The sequence below is a fragment of the Protopterus annectens genome, chromosome 2.part1 (genome assembly GCF_019279795.1).
Source record: "Protopterus annectens isolate FY-2018-M chromosome 2.part1, PAN1.0, whole genome shotgun sequence".
In the NCBI taxonomy this organism is placed as follows: domain Eukaryota; kingdom Metazoa; phylum Chordata; order Ceratodontiformes; family Protopteridae; genus Protopterus; species Protopterus annectens.
In genome coordinates this window covers 86,173,028-86,194,581 of record NC_056729.1, presented here as the reverse complement: position 1 = coordinate 86,194,581, position 21,554 = coordinate 86,173,028, and the positions used below count along the sequence as shown (strand labels likewise).

Genomic DNA, 21,554 nt, shown 5'->3' with positions numbered 1-21,554 from the left:
GTTACCTTCCAAGCTTTACAACATAAACCAAGGCAGAAAGTTGTTAGTCAATAGTCATAATGACTCTGTACCAGAACTCACAGTCCTTTTTTAGGCGATGGACACATACCTTCCCAAGACCAATAAATAGGTACAAAGAACTCTTCTTATCACCAAGAAAGCATAAACAAGGCAGAATGTAGAAAACATATTCAGCAAGACTAGTCACACAACAACAAGACTGGATACTACAAAGCACTTTGGCGAACGCTTTCAGCTACGGATGAATAACGAGGTAAACAGTGGTAAGAAAAGATGACACACCAAGAACAACTGAAGGATGAGGTGGGGGACATGAAATAGGAATTAAAATTCTGACTAGATGAAATGTTCACAGGTATTATATGGACCTGGAAAAGGCAATATAAAAAAATATTTTTTTTTAAAGGATCAAAAAAGATATCTAAGAAGAGATCCTGGCATTACCAACGCCTGACAAGAATGTAACACTTGGAAAGAAAAGGACCTTTTACTGCAACTAACATTGTCAAAATCATGTTATAAGCAGCATCATAGTAATAGGGGTTCAGAATAATATTTTATGCAGTCCTACACCGGTTACAAACTGCAGGCTGCACACCACTATTAAATGTTTTAGTTGCACCGCTGTGCCACAGCACTCCTGATGTTGACATTAAGTCTGCCTTATTCCACAGTTATGTAGTGTCTTTCTACCAACTCATTTACCATTTCCGACTATCTTTTTTATTAATTTTTAGGATGCAGTTACCAAATCAATAATGTCACGCAAAAAAGAAGCACAGTTGTTAATCTTACCAATGCAGTCATCTATGTACATTAACAAATCCAGGTTGCCACAAAAGCAACCAGATAACCTACCACTGTTTCAAAAATGTTAGAGTAAGCTTTACAGTTTGGGTTCTGGCTAAAGGAAACAAAATAAATGCAGGAGCAAGAGTGCCATACCACTCAAATAATTCACCTTTTATTTTGCAGCTATTTATCATACAAAAGCAACAGATCATATGCACATGCCAAAGCTGTAATCACGTGATGTTAGTTAATATGCAGCTTATTATTGTACTGCTGTCCATCATACTTTTTCAAGAAAGTTCAAGCACACACTACAAAATGAAACAAGGGTACCTACCTACCAAAGTGATGTATTTCAATAGGCCAAAAGACAGGCTATGCCCAGTTACTGCTATATAACTGAAGTATTACAACATGAAAAAATGCCCTAGAAAAACTAACAAGCTTTCTACATCTCAAGCCTGAGGGCATAGGACTGCATACCCATTATCAAACTTGAAGACCACTTTGAATATTTTTATCAAGCCCAAAGAGTCACCTCTTCAAAAAATACATGAAATCCTTATATTCTTTAAGTAAGGTGGGGGATTCTAACCAGTGCTCAGAATGAAAAGCTGTTATTTTAATTTACTTTTTCTAACTCTTTGATTTTAAGGCAGTTTCATAGACCTCAAACAATACGGTTAAATAAAAGTGCCAAAGTTAAAGACACTGGCAAATGTAATAAGGGGATTGTGCTGACTGTTGTTTATTACACGAGTGAAATGTTTAGATCAAGTTCACATGCTAATTCCAAGCATGTTTCCATTCATCAGATGCTTAGACACAGAGAGGGTTTGACAAGATGAGAGACTTAAAACATGGCCCACTCGACAACTGCTCACACACACACCTGACTATTTACAAGGAAAATGTTTGGGGAACAACTCCCTACAGTTTTCAGTACTGGCAGCATTCCGTGCAGTCTCAATATTCACTTTGTGAGTAGTTACAGGAAGATCTGAGAGCTTATTTAGAATGCATATACATGTATAAGTATGTATGTCTGCATGCTAAGCATGTCAATATTTACTGTCAAGTTAGCCTATGTGGCTGTCACAAAGTGCTTGATTGGATGGCTAAGAAAGAAAGTCAAACTGCACTAAAGTGAATGCCAACAAAGCTGCAGAAGCAGAACTACCCATCACTCTAACAAGCTCCCTAATGACACATGCACACAGTAAATCTTGTGTTTCTGCCTGAACTGTGCTCAGACAAGCAGCTTAATGCAGGTTTTGCAAATCGGCAACGCTCTTGAAGACTCTGCTAACCTGGCAATCTCAGTCCTTGTGAAGACAGAGCAGTTAATGTGGTCAAGGTATATGTCGATAGCCTGAAGAAGGCTGCTAAAACTGACAAGAGCAAACTGGGCAAAAAGCAGAAGGCAATTACAAAGCAACTCACTTCTCTACACAAAACTTCAAACTAGCTTCACTCCAAAATGACACAGCAAGTAGTTCATTTACTCAGGCATAGTAGCCCATATGATGGTACTCGTGGCAAATTAAATATAGTGGGGCGTTCACTTTGGAACCAAAGTGATTTTCAACTTGAGTGTACCGAAAAAAAAAACTTCTATTAATCTGCCAGCTTGCTGCATGCTGCTGTTACGGACAAAGTCACACAATCACATGCAAACTGCCTTAAGAACTATTCCAGGACAAGTTTTAGCTGGCTTTATTTCTATTTCATACCACAGCACTGAATGATTGTGCCTTCATGACCATTGCAGGACCACTCTAATGCACTTGTTTTGAGAAGAAATAAAACAAAACACATCAGAAGTCTGTTCAGAATTAATTCCTTACTTTACAGAAAAGAGTAGAGGTGACAGAGTTTACATCTGAGTTCACAATGTTTTTGTGAGAAAAAAATTAACTTTCTTACATTCATGCCAACTTTGCATCTGCCCTCAACAATTAGTGTGTGTCATAAGAAGCCTTCCTATTGTACTGTCTCAGAATGCAACCTGAAAGGAAGAATGGGAACTGAAAAAGGCGCTGAAGTAGCGTTACGGTTCCGGAAGTTCTTGCCAATTGCATATCCAAAATTTATAACAAAGCAACAGACAGTTTTATATGCTCAGATACCCAATATTAAGGTTCATAAACATGGTACACAATGCACAGGGCTATAATTCTGGAAAATGCAGATAAAAAATGCCCTTTGAGATTTCTAAAGCAGCACACCAGGACTAGGTCCAACATAAAACACAGCTCTCCCAAATCCACGTAAGAATTACAAGTGCAGAAATTAACAATCTACCAGAGTAATACAAGTAATGCAAACAACTCTCACGGGTGCATGTGTCGCACACCCCTTCAGATTACTTATGAAACCATACTGCACTGGGGTAAAATCCATAGTATGGGCAGAGTCCCATTGGGGGAGATTTGATGGCTGACAGGCAGAGACGTTTGCAAAGATTTTACAGATTTTTTTAAATCTGTTAACCAGGTAAACCAAATGGACGTTTATTGGTTTAATTTGTTAACTGATTAAGCCCACTTGTCACAAGTGTCATTCTTCAGGCCCAATGCCTTCTTAACTGACTCGCTCAGAGTCTCACGGCCGGCATATGGAGCCTATGGAAATCGGACCCTGGACTACAGAAGTGTGCACCTTAATCTTCTGAGCTGTCAGACGATCCAAAAAAATTAATTTAGAAGTACTTAAGTCTCTGGACAAATTGTTATTCTTTTTTTTTTCTGTTACTCGTATTGGCGGCACAAGGATAACTACCTTTTTCTTTTGATGGTTTCTGTATGCGTGTCAGTGTGTATGCATATGTTAATTTGTCATTTAAACTTCATGTCCCGTCATGAAATTTGTTTCCAAGAAAACATTTACTTAATTTCAGGGCGGTGACAATAACTGTAGTAGTCATATATACATCTTACTATATGGGCAGATTTTGCCTATTATTGACCTACCTCATGGTGCCATGCTGTTGAATACTGAGGCAGTGAACCTAACCTACCTCACATTAACATGCCGTTGCCATAATGAGGGAGGTTTTACCAAGGCTTACAGCAATCCTACTAATCATAATCAGGCTTTTGAGTTAACTGTTACTTACAGAATGATACAAAATCCAGGAATGGTACCTCAGTGGTGCTTCAGGGTGAATATTAGCTGACAAGTGCACATTGGAATGCTCCAACCCACCCCATCAGACTCCACCAACCCCATGTTACCTCCTTGTTGTACAGTTAGTCCACTACTTTCTGAAGCATTACCCTTCCCCTTCCATTAAATCACCCGCTAAATTCCCAGACAATTACTTCAACTATATCTATCCCTAATACTACCAATGCACTTTTGGTTACTAGACATAAAAGGCATATATTTCACCATTTCTAAGGCACAGCACAACCTCACTAAATCATAAACTTTTCTCAGCCACTAGTTTTGCATTTACGAATATGTAATTAAACACCATAGCACTACAGCAGTACATGGGATCTACCTTCAGATGGTGTGCAGTTAACACTACCTTCCCAAAATAACACAATAATAACCCAACAAGAAACGCAAACGTATTTCTAGTAGTATATTCCTTACTACTTGTGACACTGAACAAAATCAATACTCTTAATGTACTACTTGTGTTAAGCAAAAGGACTAAAGAATGTTCTGTTTACTTCTACAACAGGTGTAGCATTCAGAAAGCCTGACTAATAGAAACTAAAGCAGATATTAATGGAATTCCAGAGTCATGGATGAAATAAGGATTTCCTTCAACAAACAGATACAAAAACCTCAAATATTTTATTGACTAAATACTGCAAGTTTAGGCAGCTGTGGGAAAAAAAAACAACACTGAAGTTTAACTTAATAAAAAAATTGCAAGTCTCATCCTTGTAAAACCTAGAGAGTTTCTGAAGGGATATAAATCGTCTGGTGAGGAAAAAACAAATCCTGTTATTTCTCTTACACAAGATAAGCATGTATTCCCCATTCAGGTGGTTGACTTAACTTATCAATTATTTTTCAGCTCACTTAAAATCCAATACTGCAACCAAATAATATAAAGAAAAATGCAGATAAATATAAAGGAAAAGTACAAAATAAAGACATTCGTTGATGACCCAAAAAAAGTTTTATAGAGTACTGGGAAACAAGGTAAAGGAATAGAAATACCACAAAAAAAAAAAAAAAAAAGGAAAAAAAAAGAAATATCTATGAAGATCCCTGTGGAAAATAACAAAGATGGTGACTAGATGGTTTACCTATAAAACCATGAATCACAGTGGTTCGAGTGCTCATGAGTGACTCAAAACCACAAAACTGAATATGTCAACAGACTTTCATGTTCGAAAAACAGCAAATCGAACAGCAGATTTGCTGTTTTTCGAACAAGAATGTCGAAGAAAAAAAAGTGTAAAGCAGGAGAGCAAGTCCCCCTGCACCCCCCATGTGGGAGGCTGTGCTCCCCACACCCTCCCTACTTTATTATTCTAACTCCGAGATCGCACTACAGTGGGGAAAGGAACCATTTCCCGATCCCCACTATAGTGCAATCCACCCCAGAATGTTAAATGTGCAATGAGTGAATCTCACTGTGCATTCGCTCATTGCACAATCAAACCTTTTTCCGTTCGGTGTTTGCAAACCTTGCAAACTGCCTTTCGGAAATGTTCTGTTCACCCTTGTGCAATATGTACATTTAAAGGTAAACCGAATAGATAGATGTAAAAGAAATAGTAAAAAGTTGAAATGTACAAGATATTAAATGTAATGAAGTAAAGGTCAGAGAATTTGAAACAATTAAGAAAAGCTTCTAACTGGTAACCCCTAGGCCCAGATGCAGTACCTAACTTCTAGCTAAACGTATTAACATCTTTACACGGAGATTTAGCCCTGAGTAAAAGCTGTTTACATGCACATCCTGAACAGACACCAACCTGGTTAACAGTAGGAAAAATAATACTCCTTAACAGTGAAGTTACAAGCCACCCTAAAAGTTATAGAACAATAACTTGCCTTCTGATGATGTATAGACTATATAATGGAATCGATGCAGATAGAGTTTACATTAATTTAGAAGAAAACTCAATAATGGTAACAGAACAAAAGGGCAACAAAACAAAGTCATGTGGAACAAGGGATCGTTTGCTGTTGAATAAAAGTCATAATGGGGAATTGTAAAAAAGGGAAGAATCTAAGTATGTCATGGATAAACTACAAAAAAAGCACTTGAAAGTATCCCACATTCACGGATAAAGGAGTGCTTACAGATGTACAACATACACCCTACATTGGTCATGAAACATTCTCAAACCATTCCGAAGCTAAGCCATGACAAAGACAAATTATTATTACTGGGATAAATATTAAATGGGGGGTATTCCGGGCTGACTCTGTCACCACTGCTCTTTTGCTTTGCCCTTAACCCATAAAGCTGTCCACTTAACAGGTTAGGTCATGGCTACAATTTGGCTTGCAGAAAACCAAGTGTAAAAACTTCTCATCTTCTTTTTGTGGTTGATTTAAAACTGTACAGTTCAGCATAGGGTTGCCAACTGTCCAGAATAAAGGGACATTGTCCAGAAAATGGTGCCTGCCTTTTCTGGACAGTATAATGTCCGGTAAAACTAAAATCAATTATCTAAAGGAGAAGCCCTGAGCAGCCAAGTGCACCAGATTGTGTAGAACGCACCACATTTAAGACGGACTTAGCCCACTGTTGAACATTGTGCTTGAAATTCTAAACTGTAGCACTAGGACCCAGAGTGTGTGAGAGTGTATGCATGTATAAGAGTGAGACAAAGATCGAGCGCATTATTTTACACTCACTAAGCAGCTGTTTAGTGAATGTAAAAAAATAAAACAGAAAAAAGTGTATGTCTGTGTTTCTGTCTGCATGTGAGTGAATGCGTTTATGAAAGCAGAAAAGACTGCGTATGTGAGAGATTGAGACAGTGAGAGCGGTCAAGCAATCTTGTGTGAGTGAATGCGTGTATGAAAGCAGGACAGACCATGTGTGTTAGACAGAGTGAAGAATGAGAGTGAGCAAATGATCCCCTGGCAGTAGTTAAGAGGTTTGAGGATAACTCTCAACCTCTTACAGAAAGAAATCTGGACAAAGGTATACATAACAGAGAGACAAAGGACCAAAAATAGGGACACTTTTTAAATATTGCTCTTACAAACTTAGAAAGTAGATAAAACAACGCGTTTTGCATTAGCACAAGTTTTCTGCACTGTATTAAGTCTGAAACTCAAATGACTGTCATTATTTTCTGACTACAATCCTCAATGATTTGCCAGAAAACCACAATTTTATGAGAAACAGACCAAAAATATGAGGCAAAAATCTGTACAGTTGAGAGGTATGGGTTTGTGTACCTCTCCTCTTTGCTCAAGGTATCTGGATAACCCTAAAATTATCAGGAGACAAAGGCTCAAAATAGGGGCATATTTTAAATGATTTGTGTTCTGAAGTGTGTGTGTGTGTGTGTGTGTGTGTGAGAGAGAGAGAGAGATCAACCACTGGAAGCAGCACTGAAAAGGTTTGCATACCACTGGACCTTTTAGCTGAAGAAATTTGGATAAAACCTAAGTGGAAAAGCCTCAAAAATAGGAACAGACTTTAATTATTGCTCTTAATTACAAACTTGCTTAAATAAAAGGATTTGTATTGGCATGAATTTTCTGAAGGAAATAAAAGTCTGAAACTCAAATGTACGTCACTATTTAGTAACTTCAATATCCAGTGACTGGCAGCGATACAAACATTTTTGGAGTAAGGGACCAAAAATAAATACCTGGATATGTTTTTTAAAGTGCATATTTTGAATACAAAATGCTTCTTCCAGCACTATTTACATAGTGCTAAAAAAAAAAAAAAAAAAAAAAAAAAAAATTTTACACACAGCCCAATCTCTAAGCGCAATAAGGCCCTCCAGGGCATACATATGATCACACAGAAAATCAAGACATGCACACACACACAGATTCATGTGTGTGCATACAAAGAGATGAACAGGCAGAGAGAGACAGTCTCTCTCACATACACCGAAACTCAGATCGACACACAAACACACACAGAAGCAGACAGACCAATACACACACACACACACACATATATATATATATATATATATATATAAGGACGTTTGATCAAATGATCAAGCGTCAGAATGCATTAAGCGCAAGCATGCTTATGCCAAAGTGCTTTTCACCCAAGAAGCACTTTCGCGTAAGTATGCCTGTTGCCAAGGCCGTACTACAGTGCGGATAAGGGAAACTTCCCTTTTCTCCACTGTAGTGCGGTCTCGCAGGGAAAATATTAAAGTAGGGGGGTGGGGGGGGCACAGCACATGGGGGGGTGCAGGGGGGGTGAAACCCCCTTGCAAAAACTTAACTGCAGTGTTTTTTTTTTTTTATTGACACGCTTTAACGAAAGCGCTTTTTCGGTTAAAGCGCTTTCGTTAAAGTGTGTTCGGTGGTTATGGATTCGGACGTTTGATCATTCGATCAAACGTCCTACATCCATATATACACACACACATATACATACATTTTTACACACACACACACACACACACACACACACACACACACACACACACACCTCTCTGTGTGCACACAGATATATATCTATATGCATTTTCTGAGCACAAAAAGTGTGTGTGTATAGATATATGTATATATATATATATATATATATATATATATATATATAAACACATACAATACACAAGACATCATAGTTTTACAAATGTGTACACGCAAAACATGAGTGTGTTTAAGTGTTTGACAGATGACTGTATGTACTGGCAGAAAATTGTGGGTTCTAATAGCACTAAGATGAACAAGGAAGAGACAAGACTGTAACTGAGCTGGATGATGGAAGTGTCTCAAAAGTTTGAGCTTGAAGTTAACCTAACATTAGAAAAGGCAATACAGACGGTCATGGAGTTTATGTATTTTGCATGACAGGTACCAAAATTACACCCATTTTGCTTTCACATACATATCCAAAATTTCTGAAATGAAAAGATGACAACCCTAATCAGAGGACGAACTGACATGCACAAATGCAAGTGGTCAAAACTTTCTCAAATGATTTAAAAATATCATTTGGGTTAGTAAATATACAAAAGCAACCTTTAAAGCAAGAAAGCTGCAGCACCAAGAAAATATCAGTCTGGGACAGGAATGTGATATAAAGGAACTTGAGCAAGAGGGAGTGTATAAATATTTGGGAATTGACAAATGATCGACAATAAAATCTGAACAAATGTGAACAAAACTTAGTAAGCAACATTTTAGAAGACTAAAATTAATACTGAAAACAGCTCTGACATATAGGAACCAAGTCCAAGCTATAAACCAATTTGTTCTTCCTGTTCTGGCTTACGGTTTTGGGGTGAATGACTGGCCCCAAAAGGTACTGGATAAACTGGACAAGAAAATTCGAAAAAATATTTTACACTTATCAAATGATTTACATAAAAATCAGTGTATACCAAGCTTATATATTCTCTGTTCTGAATGAGGTATGGACCTCGGGTCTATATCAGCATTTCGAAAATGTAATAGGTTGAATCACTAAATATCGAACTGAAATGATCGACCTATTACATTTTCGAATGCCGATAAAAAATACCCCCCCCCCCAAAAAAAACTAAAGGGTGTAGGCAAGCCCCCCTGCAACTCCCACACCCCCGCTACTTAAATATACCAACTCCGAGACCGCACTAAATTGAGGTAAACGGAAATCTCCCCTTACGGAGATTTCCGTTTACCCGTTCGATGTTCTGCCCTTTCGGCATTCTCGATGCGGCAATATCAAATTCAATATTGTCAGCATTCGAGATGCTGATAGGGACCCTGGGCCTCCTCAAAACTGATTACATGTACAAATCTGCAATCTTAGGACTATATACATAACATATCTGCTGACCTCACAAGATCCAAACATACTGAAAGTTTTAAAATGTGAGGAGAACAAGTCTAAGATAGCTTCTCTGCTTAGTTTAGAAAAACCATATCGGTGTAAAGCAGGAACAGAAATCAAAACAGAAGTAGACAAAAATCACACAGCAACTGAATATGCCAAAAAACAAAAGAATATAAGGTGAAGGCTCAGATGAGAAGGCAATAAATGTGGAAAAGGCATTAATAGAGTTGTTAAGTATAGAAAACTCCTGAAATGACCTCATAATGTTCAGGATCTTATGCAGGAATGGTTAAGGAGAGGTGAATTTAAACCAAAAGATGAAAGGTTAATATTGGCTGCCCACAGTACTGGACTACATATATGTTTGTTTACAAAGTCTGTTGAACATGTTGGAGAAACAGAGAAATGTAGGTTTTTGTAAAACAGAATTGAAACAGTCGCACATCTTGTTGCTGGGTGTGATACACTAATGACAGCTAACCTGTATTCGGAAAGGCGTGATAATATGGCAAGACTGTTGCATTGAGGATTATGCAAACATTACAATACTGAAGTAGCTGAGAAGCACTGGAAACATGAACCACAAAGCATTATAGAGAATAATGAAGTTTACATCACATGGGACCACCCATTACCAACAGTTAAAAAAATAGATGCGAGAAAAGCCCAATACAGTAGTCCATGAAAAGAAGACAAAAGAAGCACTGATCGTTGAAATCGCTACACCAAATGATTACAATGTTTTGTGTACAGAAAGACATGAAGTCATAAAATACTAGGATTTGCAGGTAGAAATGAGGACAATGTGGAAAAAGGATACCCAGACAGTTCCAATAGCAGTAGGAGCAATGGGTCTCATAAGAAAGAATTTACTGTCGTATTTAAATATGCAATCTTTACATGTAACTCCATATGAACTGCAGAAAAAGTCAATTCTGGGCACATTGCGGGTGCTGCAAAGAGCATTTCTGACTAACATCAAAGACTGAAACAATACTAATTTTACAAACTTTAATCATACTTTAACTTAGGAATGGGGTCCATTCCTGTCATGGTATTGGAAACCCAAAAGCCTTGGTGAAATTTAACTGACAGCAACCAAATCTTTCAATCATACCAGTCGTAATGTCACAAGTGTACTTTGGATTGAAAATTATGAAAATCTTTGATAACCTAGGCCCAGATCATTAATACCCTACATTTATTAAGGCCTGTGAAAATTCTCTCTATCATTCAAGCATGCTGTAAACATCTCTCTGGTCTCAGACCCCTTTTCCCAATCTGTGGAAGCCTGCTTATAACATTCCATCCCACAAAGCAGACCATGTAAACAGAGGAATTGTACAGGCTCAGTTTTTCTACTTTTACCTCCTCCAAAAATCCTAGTAAAGACGGTTTCCACAAAATGTAAAATCTACATGAGCAGTAGCATGATTGCCATAAAAATAACAGCACATCCAGTCTGTTAACACTAACAGCCCGTATCCAGAATGGTATGCTTGGACAGGGAGTTAATAGACAAAACATTTGATTCTTTGGCTCATTAAACTCATATGAAACAGCTGGAAGTCTATGGCATAAACACCACAACACTACAAAAGTTCAGTAGCTCCCACAATAGACACTCTTTCAGAGGCTCAGTACATAAACCCCTTTCTCATCTTCTATCAATCAAGAGTTGAAGTCTAGTCATATCTCTCAACCTCTTATTTCAAGAAATTCATACAAAGACAAAATTATGGAGAGATAAAAGGCCCAGAAATGGGGACAGATTTTAAATATTGTTCTTTAAAAACTTAGAAAGTTGCTACAATAAAAGGTTTTGTCTTGGTATGCATTTCCCAAAGGAAATGAAGACAAACGCAAATGTGTCATTATTGAGTCACTTTAATCCTCAATCATTTGACAGAAAACCACACATTATGTGAACAGATAAAAAAAAAATGAGTAAAAAATCTTGACATTCTGCTTAAATCTGGACAACTGAGAGGTATGAACTACACAGCTAAGTCTTCAGCCCCCTTCTTTTTTATTTAATTAATTTGTTAATAGGGTAAACCCAGTAGGCCCATCTGCATCTTTTCATGAATGACAAGTCAGAGTTACACAACAGATGAGGGAATCAAACCCATGACTAAAGGTGATGCTCAGTAGCATTTCATAGTCTTAATCCTCCTCTAGTACATTACAGTCTTAATTCTCCGCACTAAACTGCCAGATACTTGCATCATTATCATCACACTTTGTCTCCTTGACACTAAGGCCCTACTGTTGGCAGAAAAACTCATCAGCATGTAGCGGAGGTTGCACATTCAGTGAAAAGCAAATGTCTACATGAAAATCTCAACAAATTTACCTAACAGACTCTATGCATCAACTTTATAAAAACAAAAAAGTCATACTACTGGTAGAAACAAGATGAGCCAAGCTGTCAAAAGGCTGGAAAATAAGGTTCCCCAAGATGGTCTATGTTGAAAATGTAGAGGAACTCACATCCCTGACTGCCTGGTATGTACTATTTTCTGTTGAGTCAAAAAGTGTGATAAAGTTTAGGTACTATTTGCAGAGAGTAGTCAACCTACACATTAAACATACCACAGCTGCTATTAGAAAAGGAATGACATACCTCTCAAATTCTTAGAGCAAGAAATCTGGACAAAGCTTAAAATAATAGAGACACAAAGGTCCAAAAACAGGGACACATTTTAAATATTGTTTTTATAAACTTAGAAAGTTGCTAGAGTAACAGGATTTGTGTTAACATGCATTTTCTGAAGGGTATGAAGTCCGAAACTCAAATGTATGTCATTATTTAGTGACTTCAATCCTCAGTGATTTAAAAGAAAACGACATTTTTTTTTAAGGAACAGACCAAAAATACAAGGCAAAAATCTGGATACTTGAGAGTTATGAGGAATGGTTACCCCCTACAAGAGTGTATGCACTTCCTATTAGTGCCGCAACTTCAGCAACTAACTACCAAAAACAAAAGTTATGCATTTACCATAACAATAGATCCTTATTGTCCACCTCCTTCTGTCTCAGAGATTGAGTCATCCACCTTCGTGGCAGATCCAAGCTAGCAACTTTGCAATCGAGATGTTTCTCCAGCACTTGAGCTCCCCCCTCCTATGAGGCAGTGTATTCTTCCTTATCACCCAGATCGAGTTTGCTGGTCATCAGATACTAAGGTAATGAGAAGGGCATGGAGAAATAATTCGGGCTTAGCTCTGCTAGATCTATCCAGGAAGGAAGGTGATAATTTGGATGGGGGACAGTAGGTAGGACATTGAGACAGAGACAATAATCACACCTTGGGGAAGGAAGTCCTGAAGAGCATGCAATGCTAGGAGGACTGCCTTCATTTCCACAACACTGATGTGAAGGGGAGCCTCTTGCTGTGACTACATTCCTTAGACTGCCCTCCCCACACAATCTCCCTCACCCCAGACAGGCTTCATCTGTGTAACTGTGGCTAAGAGTAGGGGAAGAACAAAAGGACATCCTTCCTGTACAAGGGGAAACTGAATCCATTACTTCAAGTGGTTTCTGCAAATCGTGGATAGTTTTACTGGAAGTGCAGTGGGACAGTGGACTGCTACCACAGAACACTGACAGTCTACTGAAGAACACTTGTATCCTATATTGTGCCCTCCATTCGTATCAGTGGTTGGTACAGAATCCCAGGCTACTCTCTTCTTGGGTGACATCATGGCAGGATACCCCGAGAATGGCATAGTTGAACGAAGGTCTAGATCTTTATATGAGATCAAATTTATAGTACTTGATAAAGGTGTGGCTTGCTGGCAATACTGCTGTAGCACAAATATACTTGAAAGTCATAAATGTCAAGACAGATATGGCCGTTACAGTGGTGCAGCAGTTCGTGCTGTCACCTCACAGCAAGACATTCTCCGGTTCAATTCTTGGCCAGGGTGCCTTCTGTGCAGAGTCTGCATGTCCTCCCTGCATTCACATGGGTTTCCTCTGGGTGCTCCGGTTTCCTCCCACATTCCAAAGACATGCGTCTGGAGCATTTCTCCCGAGGCCTCCACTAAAAATGGACTCTGTCCCAGTTGGACTTTCCCAGTAAACAAATCTAAAATAAAAATAAATAAAGATATTACAGAATGTACTTTGGTCTGCAATGTAAGGAGTAGATGGAGATGTAAACTGAAAGCCATCTAAATAAAGTCACTTTGAAGACCATGTTTTTTGCGTTTTTGATGGGGAAAAGGATATAACAAGCTGGTCATGTTCCTTACTGATGTGGTCCTGCGAATGTAAAATCTTAACTGCTCATATACATCCAAGGTAGGAAGTTGGTATTTTCCTTTGTTGGAACTGTTTTGGAAGAAGACCGCTAAGTGACTAGTTTGTTTAAGGCTGTCTCTGAGGCTACTCTAAGAATGAATGTAAGATGTGGTTTGAGGGAGACTGTCTTTATGGACAATCAGAAATGGTTGTTTAAAGGGCAAGGCATGTAGCACAGATATCCTAGAAATAATGTCTTCCAAAAAATGTTGTTTTAAGGAGGAATGCAAGGCAGGATCAAGGCCTGAAAGACTGAAGTACAAATTTAAGATTGCATGGTGAACCGGGGTCTTTGATGAGTTACCAAGAAGAAAAGTGTCTTTTAGAAAGGTCTTGCATTTTTTTTGAGATGCTAGAGAGCTTAAATTGAAGCCTAAATGAAAGTCTGTAAGGGTCCAATCCATAACCCATGTCCATAAAGAGAATCTTTCCAAGTTTTTTAACAAAGTTTTAAGTGGACTGTTTCTGGAAAGCAGTCAGAATTTGAACTACTCTTACAGGTAAGCTTGGATTGTTGGCTATCACTGAACTAGAAAAACTATGCAGTTAGTTTGAGGAATGTGCTGTCTGGATGAGGCTGGCTAGATGGTTGAGAGGCTGGCTAGACGATTGAGACAGAAAGCCCAGTTGTGGATCTAGTGGCCATGGAGGTTGCATCAGATGAGGCCAGATTATCAGGAACCATATTTGCCTGGGCCAGAAGGGAGAGAAGAGGATCACTTTCACCTTGCACATGGATGTTTTCTGTACAAATTCTGTCATTAATGGAAGGAGGGAAGGGTTACACAAGTGCAGATGGTCAAGGATGGACAAGAGCACCCATGGATGTACCATTTCACAGACGTATTATCTGTGTGAATAGACATTACATCCTGAGAAAGGACATCTTGAAGTGCCTGCAACACTAGGAGGACTGCAGTCATCTCCAGAATGCTGATGTGAAGGTGAGCTTCTTGCAAACACATTCTATGAACTGTCCTCCATTTACAATGCCACTCCTCCACCCAAGAGGGGAAGCATCTGTGTAACTGTGGATGACAGTAAGAAAAGAGCTTCTCCTTTTGAAGGGAGAATTAATCCATCACTTCAAGTGGTTTCTGCAAACTGTGGCAGTGTAGTGGCTAAGTGGGCTGGCACCACTGAACACAGAGTGTCCACTGAAGGACCATAGGACAGTATCTGGCATAAAGTACTAACATTATGGAAGACTCAATAGTGCTCAATATGCACAGCAATATAGAAGCTGAAGGAGTATCATATTTGAAAACATCTAGGACTTGTAGCCTGAGGGAGACCAGCTTTTGTTCTAAGAGCCTTGCTATTCTTTTACAGTGTCTGGCTGGCAGTCCATATAGGTCAAAGACCGAGAAGGTTACAGATTTGATTTTTCTAAGTTTATGGAAGCCTTCATCACCAAAAATGATGCCAAAGTTTAAAGAAAAAAATGTCTAGCTAACTATTGTTTTAACACCTGATGTTATTCTAAATTAATCCAGTATGTATCAGCATGGAGGAGATGATTGACAAAGGTACGTGTTTTGCCAAGAACAGTATTGCACACCTCTTGCTCTAAGGCTTCAGCCCCCTCCCCCACTGTGCTTTTTTAACCATGGTCCAGCTGATGGATATTCCACCCTAATTTCCAACACAAACAAACCAGTGGACCACATCAATGGGGAGCTACTTAATGCTAGAAGTCTACACAACAAACTGTGGGACCTTGAGGCCCTCCTGCATTTGGAGCACATCTACATATGCGTTGCTACAGAAACTTACTTTGAGAGCCCATCAAGCACTCCAATACCAAGATTTTGTGCTTACCACTCATTTACACCTGATGGCAATTGTGGTGACGTATCCATATTTGTTAGACACCATTACCTCCACACAGATACCTAGAGACCCAGAAGTTAAGCTCATAGAGATTTAAATCACACTAAATAGGATCAGCTGTTAGATCATAACATACCATGCCTAGCCTACAAGGCATTCTCTGATCAGATCACCCATTGATGGATTTGCTGTACACTTGCAAAGCAAATGGCATCAGAAATAAACAAGATTTAGGTCCTTAGAAGGGGTGAGACAAACAGGACATGCTGGATATGTATTTCACAGATTAACCATTCTCTGACTAGGCTTCCTATATATGTGAAAGCAAAGCTCATCCCTAATCATATTCAAACAAAATTTGGACCACTGGAAGGGAAATCACAAATTTACCTCGTTTGGAACCTATGCCCCTAATGGACAGAGGCAGCCTGTGAACACTTAATGTGCATAACCCTATATGGTAACTGGTAAAATTATTTGGGGTATTGACACATCCACAATATTCTGGCAACTTTAGGCTAAGCTTAAAATGGCTCTTGGGCCTAGTAACCCCTATAAACCTGTACTACAAGACCACTCCATGTCTCCAGAAAATCATGCAACATTCCTAAATACTCTTCATGAATTCCCTGTAGGTTTGAACACTTATCCTAGGTGATCTTGACTACCCAGTGATAAACTGGGTGATGTACATCACCAATATAGGATATGCACAAAAATTCTTAGACTTTATAAACAAGACCTCCCTCAACTAAACTGTTAAGGAACCCACTAGGTGAAAGAGTATACCTGACCAGGTCCTAACAAATTGTACCATCCCCAATATACTCCCCTCAATTGACAGTCAGATCAGACGCTAGTATGCTTCTCTATTCAAACTCTCCGAAATGTCAATAATCCACCTCATTAGTCAAGTCAGACAACAAACTAGCAACCTTCATCAAAATCTTCAAACTGTCAGAAGGAAATATCATAGAATTCAAGACTTTAAACATACAAATCTCCTGCAATTCTATTATGAAGTTTCCAAATTTTAGCATAACAGTATTACTCATAATGTTGATACTGCAGAGAGTTATGCAGACAAGCTTTTCTCATACCTAGTCAGTTACATTTATTTGGCAGTCCCAAACTAGACACAAATGAATGGGGAAGCCAACTGAAGTGGTAGTCCACAGGAATTAATAAACTATACAATAAGAGAAAGAAACTTCTTAACCTATTAAGACCCCCAAATGAAAGACCTCATCAAACAGCTAGATAAGACACTAAAAAAGGACACCAGAAAAACACAGCCATCCCATGAACTCAGACTAGATACAGAAGCCAGACAAGTATAAATCCTATGTTAGTTACATCAGTAAAATTATCTACATACCGATAAATAGCTTTAGTGCCAACTTCATCCCCAAAGACCTCAACTCCAAGCCCACTTAACCCTGATGGAATCAAGCCACCAACAATAATGAAAGAGCATGTACTGAATGTACTCTTCAAATCAATGATACCTCATCCATGGAGTCTGACAACATACCTGGTTGTCTAATAACACTAAAGCATTGTTGGACCACTCCTCAAAATCTTTAACCTGGAACTAGCAACTGGCTTAGACCAACATGTGTGGCACACAGCTGTTGTAATGCCATTTCACAAGGGTGGCCCCATCACTGATACCAGGAATTCCAAACCTATTAGTCTAATGAATCATGTATGCAAAAGCCATGAAATGTATAAATATCAAAAATGTTATAAGACCCATCTCCCATCAGTTTGGCTTTAGCAAGGGTAGATTTTGTCTTTCTCTAAAGAATCTTGTCAATTTCTTTGAGAGGGTAACTCGGGATGCTGATTGGGGGCAAGCTGATCACGCAGCACACTTTGACCTCAGTACAGCATTCGATAACATACCAAGTGCAAATATAATAAGATGAAGTGGCTCCAAATTGTCTCATATGTGCTAACTAGCTTACAGACAGAAGTCATACAGAAATAATAAGAGGTGCCCCCCTCTGGAATGAACCTATGAAAATGACCAGTGGAGTTTCTCAGGGATCTGTGCTAAAACATCTGCTATTTGGTATCTGTGATCTCGAGTTAACAAATTTTTCAGTTGATTATAGGCTAGAAGTCATTGCCAAGTTCCCTTATGACATATAGGCCCTTCAACAGCAGCTCACAATTGTTAGTAGCTGGAGTACAAAAATTGTCTCAAATTCAATGCCACAATGTACAACATTGCAGCATTTTATAATCAACCCCCTAGGTCCACCTTAGAATACAGATAACATACTACTTCCAGCACATTGTAACACTGGGTAGGAAAACATTTCACTGTGCATAGTTAACAGAAAAAGGCATTTCTTCCAGATCACCTCCTTGTATTCTGCACTTATTAGACCCATCATTGAGTATAATGCCCTCTCTGGAATGTACCTTACTAAGCATATCAAGCAATCCGAAAAAACCCAGAGGTTTTTAACTAAAAAAATCATGGGCTTAAAAGACCCCAGCTACCAAAAAATATTGGAGGCTTTATCTTGTACTCCGTATCACAGTCTTTAGGGGTAATCTATGCCTTATAGAACTATAACTGATTCAGTAGTCCAAGAACTCTAATACCTCCATAAACCACAGTCCAGATAACAGTATGGCCTGAAATTTAAATCTACTCCAATGTATAAATAAAACAAGGTAGACAGAAATATTTGTCACACAGCTCCTACCCCTTTTCTGGCATAAACCTCTTCTCCAAGTTAAGCAGTGTGACACACTGTCTGCCTTTAACAAAAAGCTGGACAACTGGATGGACATTAATAAATTCACTCCTGGTATGACTGGCCTAGTCCTCAATGACATGAAAGGCAAGGCTTAAGGGTGGAACTGGCAAAGCTGAAATAGCATTGTGGCTTACTTTTCTTGTAACTTCTATGATCTAATGAAGATATCCAAGTATTGACACAAGTGGAGTAAGCAATCCTTTGGATGAGCGATTGCCTTGTGTTTGCAGTTAAAAGCCAGTAACCAAGATACTAGAACATTCAGAACCATTGTTGCCAGAGATGTGCTGCAAGCACTAGCATGCACTTGGTGAACAACCAAGGGGCACTGATCAGAACTAATAATGGCTGGCTCCTAGCTGAAAGTGGAAGAAACTTCTGGAATGCTTTACCATCTTAATGTGTAAGTAAGTATCATAAATATCTACTGAGCACATCAGTCTCCCCTCATGGAGGAGTGGAAGGATGGACTGCAGTGACCATCCAGAATTTTGTCGTCTTTACATGGAGATTTAGCCTGCTGAAAGTCAGATCGGGCCTGAGGTTCTTGTTTTTTTCTATATGAAAAATTATCTCTGGATCCTCTTTTTAGAAGCTAAAAGATCTCGAGTTACTGCCCTTTTTGGTGGGGTGGTACATCTGGAAGAGGCAGTATACTTTGTATGGAGATGGAAATGAAAGACATGACACAGCCTCTGGCTATGATGTTCTTCACCCGTCTGTCCTCTGTACTGGGCAACTAGGATTCTGAGTGAAGAGAAGCATGTCCCCCAGCTGCTTCTAGAGGAGAGCAATCATGCAAATTTTCAGGTGTGTTGGAATGAGTTTCCCGGAAAAGGGTCTCTAAACACCTGGTTTTGCAGATCCACCCTACCCTTAAGGCAGCTTCCATTAAAGCATCCTCCTAGCTCTGTCACAACAGGACATGCTGGAATAGGAGGCAATGGAAGAAAATTGGGAGTTCCTGAACCAGTGCCCTTTGTTAAACTTCTAGCTCCTGCAGCAGGATCTTTGAAGGGTATCTAAGTGGGCACTGACATAAGACAATCTCTTCCCCTTGTTTGCTCTTTAAAGTTTCATCATTGGATTGAACAAAGATGATCCATTGTAAGGGGTACTGAGACAGGATGCTTTAAAGCTGTCTGCAAGATCATATAGCTACAGCTATGCTAGTGCCTGCTGCCTAAGCTATCCCAACAGCCACACTGCAGAGTAGTTTCATGGATAGGATGGTGATGGATAACATGATAATAAGCTGGACTTCCATCTTTCTTTCTTTCCTGCAGTCTGGTGTGGGGGGGTCTCCACAGGGAATCCAGGGTCTGTTCTGCCAGCTCCCTCTGGAACCTTGTCATGTGCATGACATACTTCAACACCCTTAGGGAACAAGCTCCTGAGGTACATGCCTGCTTCCCAAAATGTACCATGAAGTTCTTGTCAGATAGCTCCTGCATGCTGTCCACTATAACCACAATGGAATCAATTGGAGGGCCCTTACTACAACAGATTCAATCATTGGGAGGTCTCTCTGAATCTTAGTAGGCTTGCAGGGTATTTACTCTACCAACTTAGGTTCCCACCATGCCCTCTACACCACCAGGTTGATAAGATGGTGAGTGGGAGGGACCCCCCCCCCCAGGAAGTGAAATGGCCAGTTCTAAAGACCTTGAAAAACACTTCATGGAGGGGGGGGTCAATGGGACAAGTTCCCCATCTGATGCATCACTTCCATAACATCTCAAAAGGTTGTATCTTGGGGGAGGGATTATATAGGGATCATCCCCTTTCCTTCAGTCAATGTCTTGTGTGAGAGATTCCATGAGGGAATCTATATGCCTCTTTTTGCACTGAAATTTCTTGTGAGCCTCAGGGGAGAGTCACTGAAGGAGCAAAAAGTGCTTCCAGAGCTTTGCTGAAATGTGGGTTTGAGGTGCTCTTATCTGGGTCATCCTTGGGACCAGGTGTGTGAGTAAAAGTGTCTGATAAACTGGAGTCTAAGGGTGGAGCTGAAACAGAAACAGAATATATGGCTAATACCAGTGGACATGTGACGATCCTCTCAAAAAACTGAAATGCTGAAGCAGGTCCCAAAAGAACTGTGGAAGCCTCCACCAGAGCTGTCTCCATCTCTAAAGAAGACACAAACAGAATTGATGGGTGCCCCCCCAAAAGACCAGTTGGTCTGAGGTTGACAGCAGCCATGTCAAGTGCTAAAAAGCTCAAAGCCACAAACAGATCTGGGTTGGTGTCATAGAAGGCTCAGAGATATCAGCCTCTACCACTCAGTATCGAGACACGCTTGGCTCTGAGGGTTTCAGAGTCAAATGAGTCAGATGCAAAGTTGATACTGATGGACAAAGTGCTGTTGACACTAAATGGGGATGGAGCAGAATTGGCTTCAGATCTGAACTTTCCAATACCAAAATGAGTGCCAGGGACAGAGCAAATGAAGCAGAGAACATGGCCCAAAAGATTTACAAATTTCACACTGGGCATTGAGATGCTCTAGCCCCAGGTATACAGAACAATTGTCGTGCATATCTGGAGGCAGGATTTTGTTCCCACATTTTTTTTAAATTCAAAGCTTTTCAACAATTCAAAATCATAAGGAACAGAGACCAAATGAAAAAATAAAATGGAAAGAACTGATGAAAGAGTAGAGGTGGAAAGTGATGAGAAGATCCAACTTTCCCTCTCAAAAAAGACTTGTAGATGTTTAGGTAGGCCTCAGAGACTATGAAGAGGAGAGAAGCAAATTTATATATACTTTCTGGTGAAGAAAGAGTCAAATATGAAGCAACTATTATAATAAGGATGGAAATGAGATATGAGAGAGAAAGTGGAATGTACTGTATCATGGGAGAGGT

At 39.4% G+C, this 21,554-nt stretch overlaps 1 protein-coding gene across 1 annotated transcript in view; it reads right to left on the bottom strand.

Annotated features, from left to right (window-relative positions):
• The window catches only part of LRBA (LPS responsive beige-like anchor protein), a 4,045,850-nt gene that overhangs the window by 552,520 nt on the left and 3,471,776 nt on the right, over positions 1-21,554 (bottom strand). The gene's annotated exons all lie outside the window — the stretch shown is intronic.